The sequence below is a fragment of the Capricornis sumatraensis genome, chromosome 22 (genome assembly GCF_032405125.1).
Source record: "Capricornis sumatraensis isolate serow.1 chromosome 22, serow.2, whole genome shotgun sequence".
NCBI lineage: Eukaryota > Metazoa > Chordata > Mammalia > Artiodactyla > Bovidae > Capricornis > Capricornis sumatraensis.
In genome coordinates, this window is record NC_091090.1 from 38,742,896 (window position 1) to 38,748,734 (window position 5,839).

A 5,839-nucleotide genomic window follows, 5' to 3' on the forward strand; every position below is an offset into this window, starting at 1 on the left:
GCTGCAATTCATGGGGCCACAAAGAGTCAGACATGACTGTGCACCTGAACTGAACTGAACTGACTGACCTGATTTACAAGGATGTGTTTCAGGTGTATGGCATAGTGAACCAGTTATCCATATACATGTATCCATTCTTTCTTAGATTCCTTTCTCATATAGGCTATTACAGTGTATTGAGTAGAGTTGCCTGTATTGTTTTTGATATAAAATACCAGAAAATGTAAAGAGTACATTGGAGAAAAGATGGATCATAATGGGGCTTTCTTTAATTACGTTGTTTGTAGGATAAACAAAAGCACTGATTTGATTACATTCAGTTATTTACATTAACTTCATTTGTATTAAGACATATATTTTTTCCCCATAAGTTCAACGCTTGTTGCTTTACTAGAGCTTTGCAAATCATCAGCTTCTCTAAATAACTCCAGAACACAAGTTCTTGATTTGTCAACAGTGTCTTGAGGGCATTTGCTCCTTAAATAAGAAAGCAATACTGGAAGCATTTGGAAATGAAAATTTCCCCTGTAATTTCATGTTTCTTTGTCTTTTTTTCATTTACAGGATATTCATATCCTCTGATCTAGATCTATGAGTTGTGTTAGCTTATTCTATGAGTTTCTTATCATATGGGTGTTTTGAATCATCTATACCTTTGGACAAGTTTTAATGCCTAATATAAAATAACGCCAGATCCAAGGATGATGTGCCTAGAGATTTCATAGATTCTCTCCTTGAGATTTCATTTTTTCAAGTAAAAGCATCAAATATTTCACTGTATGCTAACGTTATGTGGGGCAGATTATTACCTTGCAAAAGATTCTTCATATTTAGATATGGTTGTGTGTATTCCTTGTCTACGGGCAACTGGATCTGAAGTATACATACTTCAAGCAAGAGTCAGAGGGAAAAGGAGAGATTGTCTAATAGGAAATGGGACTCATCCATGTCTTCTTCCAGGGATAATTTTAAATTTTATCATTAGCCTGAGTACCATCAAACAGAACAGGAAGCTATAGCAGTAGACCAGGGTCCTTGAGGCTCCCTAATCTGATATGTTTCATTTCTTTAATCATTCCATTGTGGTGAGAAAGTAGGAGTCCCTACGGTGAGGCAGAAACCTTCAAAGGAAGTCAAGGAGCTTGGAAATTCAGGGTAACATATCTGTGCCGATCTCAGGAGAAGTATTTTGATATTGTAATAACTCATAAAGCCATACATGTGTTGATGAGCTATCTCTCCTGTCTTTTTTCACTGTTCATCCTTTCCAATATATAGAAAGAATTCAGATTGGGAAATAGGAGTGGTTCTCCACAGGAAATAATATCCTCCAGTTCTAGTCTGCATTCCCATTCTCCTTCATTACATTTTTGTATTAAAATTTCTTTACAGTATCTTAGCTGTGACATGTCCATCCGTCTCTTTTTCTTATTTATTCTTTAAAGGCAACATGTCTTACTAGTGTAATATAGGTTTTGATATTTAGTAACTAACTAAAGTGACAATTGTTTGCAAACCCCTTTTTATCATTTGGGGTTAAAATATAAATAAGAATGAATTCCTTGATGGAATGCTCTATTGATCAAAAGAAATATATATATACATGTGTGTATGTATAAATTTATATACACAAATGTATTTATATAACAATATAAAGTATGTCTACCTATATAGACATACTCTGTACTCACTTGCAAACATCCTCTTTGAACAACAAAAGAGACGACTCTACACATAGACATCACCAGATGGTCAATATGAAATCAGATTGATTATATTCTTTGCAACCAAAGATGGAGAAGCTCAATATGATCAGAAAAAAATAAGACCAGGAGCTAACAGTGGCTCAGGTCATGAGCTCCTTATTGCAAAATTCAGACTTAAATTAAAGAACATAAGGAAAACCACTAGGCAATTCAGGTATAACCTAAATCAAATCCCTTATGATTATACAGGGGAAATGACAAATAGATTGAAGGCATTAAATCTGACAGACAGAGTGCCTGAAGAACTATGGATGGAGGTTTGTAATATTGTACCGGAGGTAGTGACCAAAACCAACCCAAGAAAAAGAAACCCATTTATATACAGCTATGTAAGTAGATAAATGATAGGTAGGTATATACTATTATATATATTACATATGAGATATGAGAACAGATTATAAATTTTTTAGTTTCTCAGTAAAAAGGAAATATCAAACACACACGCACACATAAAAACACATAGGAACACACAAAATGTATTTTCCATTTAACAAAGACTAGAAAACAAAGGAAACATAAGCAACAAGAAATATAGAGACCAGAATAGAATCAAACACCAAATGCATTATGGGATACGTTTACTCATTAAAGGAAATATGACTCAATTTCTTTAAAAGTAGGAAATCCCAACAGGTGTTCTTTCCAAAACAAAATAAGTGATATATCTGAAACAGTTGTTTTCAAAGGACACAGATCTAGGGTTAGATTTTGGCCTCTCCCCCTAGAGGACATTCACCTGTGTCTGAAGGCATTTCTGATTGTCATAACTGAAGGTGGCAGTGCTCCTGGCATCTACTGAGTAGAGGCCAGAGATGCTGCTAAATATCCCAGAAGATACCACAAAACCCCCAAAGCAAAATGGAATGCCATCCAACATGTCAGTACCTCCAGTGATGAGAACTCTAATGTTGAGATCTAAAATGAAGTAGCTAAGCAAAGTTAAAGTACAAAAAACCACATCAAGCAAATTATTTAAAATTGTTGGGTAGCATTTCCTGTGCTATACAGTAGGCCCTTGCTGGTTATCTCTTTTAAATATAAATGTATGTACATGTGAATCCCAAACTCCTTATTCTTTTATCATAGCCTGATAATTCTTTATATTATACTTCTGTTTAATCCACAAAAAATAAAATGAAAAAAATTTGCTGGAGTAGTAAATTTACTAATGGTGGTGGTTTAGTTGCTAAGTCACATCCAACTCATTGTGTCCCCAAGGACTGGGGACCACCAGGCTCCTCTGTCCATGGAATTTCCCAAGCCAGAATACTAAGTGGGTTGCCATTTCCTTCTCCAGGGAAATGTCCCAACTCATGGATCGAACCCAGGTCTCCTACATTGCTGGCAATTTCCTGCTTTGCAGGTGGATTCTTTACTGAATAAGCCACCAAGGAAGCCCTTAGGCAAGTTTAAATGTAAAGCAAAAATTGTTAATGCAAAGGGCCATGTGATCTTGTTGTGGACAATCTATAATGGAGACAAAGCTATCAACAGTCTTTGCGCATTTGATAATAAGATCCAAAACATAAAGCATATACTAAGAAAACGTGAGGGGAAATTAATAAAGACATAAGAGTAGGAGTAGATATGTGTGTATGTATTTCAAACACCTATGAGACATCTATGATAAATGACATTATATTTGGCTGTAACAAAAATGTAGCAATTTTCTAAAAGAACGTGGTCAATACGAATATAGAAGTAGACTTTTGGATCGCTGCCATTCTGACTGGTGTGAAATGGTACCTCATTGCAATAAATGCTGGAGAGGGTGTGGAGAAAAGGGAACCCTCTTACACTGTTGGTGGGAATGCAAACTAGTACAGCCACTATGGAGAACAGTGTGGAGATTCCTTAAAAAACTGGAAATAGAACTGCCTTATGACCCAGCAATCCCACTGCTGGGCATACACACCGAGGAAACCAGAATCGAAAGAGACACATGTACCCCAATGTTCATTGCAGCACTGTTTATAATAGCCAGGACATGGAAACAACCTAGATGTCCATCAGCAGATGAATGGATAAGAAAGCTGTGGTACATATACACAATGGAGTATCACTCAGCCGTTAAAAAGAATACATTTGAATCAGTTCTAATGAGATGGATGAAACTGGAGCCTATTATACAGAGTGAAGTAATCCAGAAAGAAAAACACCAATACAGTATACTAACACATATGTATGGAATTTAGAAAGATGGTAATGATAACCCTGTATATGAGACAGCAAAAGAGACACAGATGTATAGAACGGACTTTTAGATTCTGTTGGAGAGGGAGAGGGTGGGATGATTTGGGAGAATGGCATTGAAACATGTATACTATCAGGTAAGAAACGAATCACCAGTCTATGTTTGATACAGGATACAGGATGCTTGGGGCTGGTGCACGGGGATGATCCAGAGAGATGATATGGGGTGGGAGGTGAGAGGGAGGTTCAGGATTGGGAACTCATGTACACCTGTGGCTGATTCATGTCAATGTATGGCAAAACCAATACAGTATTGTAAAACAAAATAAAGTAAAAATAAAAATTAAACAAAAAAATTTTTTTAAAAAGAATATTGAAATAGTTCAGTTTGTTTTGGAGAAAGAAATGGCAACCCACTCCAGTATTCTTGCCTGGAAAATCCCATGGACAGAAGAGCCTGGCAAGCTAAGTCCTTAGCGTCACAAAGAGTTGGACACGACTGAAGTAACTTAGCACATTTTTTTAATTTGGTTTTCCCTTACTAGCCACCAGTGATTTTTTCTTTAATCACTGAATCTAAATAACTCCCTGAGTCCTTTGAAATGTCAAACATATTTCTGGGCGTTCAACACTGCCGGTGGCATTCTTCCCATTGGCCGTCGCATTCAGTGTCACGACTTTGTCATATCCGTGAAGATGATCCAAACTCTCTCTTTCCCTGACTCTCTTCCGAGCTGCCATCAGCTTCTTAGACATTTCAACCTATATGTCTTCAACCAAGATATGATGAATTATTTTTAAAAAAATCTTTACCCATCTTTATCTTAAATATGTTCTCAGTCACCTACACTTAACGTCTCAGGGTTGTGTTTCTTTCCTTTTCTTCTCTTTCTCTTGACTCACACTCAACCAGTTGGTCTGTTGCAATTACTCTGTCTCTCTAACACTCATAACATTTTCTTTTCTCCTCTCTCTAGGTTATCTTGACCTGAATATTTATAATAGCTTCTCTTCTATTTTCTCCTGATTATGTCCATTTCAATTTCAATCTGTTTATCCATCAGGAAGACTAATCATCCTGAAGGGCAACTTCTGAACAATCTGTAATTTGTCTAAATCATAGTATTTTAGATCAGAGGACCCATAGAGTCAATCGAACCAATATCTCATTTTACACATGAAGAAAATGTGTTGACCATATGTAGTTATTGACAGAACTGGCATGGGAACTCTAGGTTTTTTTGTCATTCCATTAATATTTCTTTTTGCCTCCTATAACCACACCTGTACCCTCTGAACTTACTATGCAGGTGATGGTGAGTCTTGGTGAGAAGATGCAGATGTGACCTTGAAGGGAAATTGAGAAACACATTACTTCAAGGGAAATTGCCAGGGTAAATGGGTTCCCAAAGAGAGAAAGAGAGAGAGAGAGAGAGAGAAATAGCATGTTGTAAACTCTTTGGAGCCATTAAGGAAACATTACCACTCCCAAAGAGAATTTGAGAATGATTTTAAATTATGTTATAACACAATACATTTGTTTGAGTATGTCTTAATGAGTTATGTAGATAAGGGATGAAAAGCTAGTAATTTTATTACTTCTTCAAATTAGTCTTTGGTTTGTCTGCCATTTTGGTCTCTAAGAATTATTTTACTGATTTGAGTATTGTATACATCGCAACATCTTCATTTAGTTTTTACACTTGACAACTCTACATCATTAGTAGAATGAAAGTCAGAGACTTTTTGTAGATTAAAAAAAAGGTTATATGTTGGCCACTTGAGATAAGCAATATTATTATTACCACTATAGGTGATACAGGATTTGAATGTTCTATCTTTTATAGGCTATTTTGTATTCATATCTTATAAATTAACTT